This window comes from Neopelma chrysocephalum, unplaced genomic scaffold (genome assembly GCF_003984885.1).
Source record: "Neopelma chrysocephalum unplaced genomic scaffold, ASM398488v2 Primary Assembly neopelma1_175, whole genome shotgun sequence".
Classification (NCBI taxonomy): domain Eukaryota; kingdom Metazoa; phylum Chordata; class Aves; order Passeriformes; family Pipridae; genus Neopelma; species Neopelma chrysocephalum.
The window spans coordinates 580,037-580,309 of NW_020897837.1; positions in this window are offsets into that span (position 1 = coordinate 580,037).

The following is a 273-nucleotide window of genomic DNA, read 5'->3' on the forward strand; positions in this document are numbered from 1 at the left end:
CCCCCTCTTTTCTCTCTCTTTTCTGCCCCCCAGCCCCCCCTTCCCGCAGCGGCCGTGGCGGAGCGGAGCGCGGGGGTCGCACAGCAGGGTAGGGCCGGGGGTCGGGGGCCGGGATTTTGGGACTGGGGGCCGGGATCTGGGATCGGGGACCGGGAAGCGGCGGCTGCATCACCACGGACAGCTCCCGCCGGGAGCGCGGAGGGGGGCGGGGGGACCGCCCTTAGCGGTGGGTTTAAGGGGTTCCACGGCTCAGAGGAACCCCAGGATGTGTGG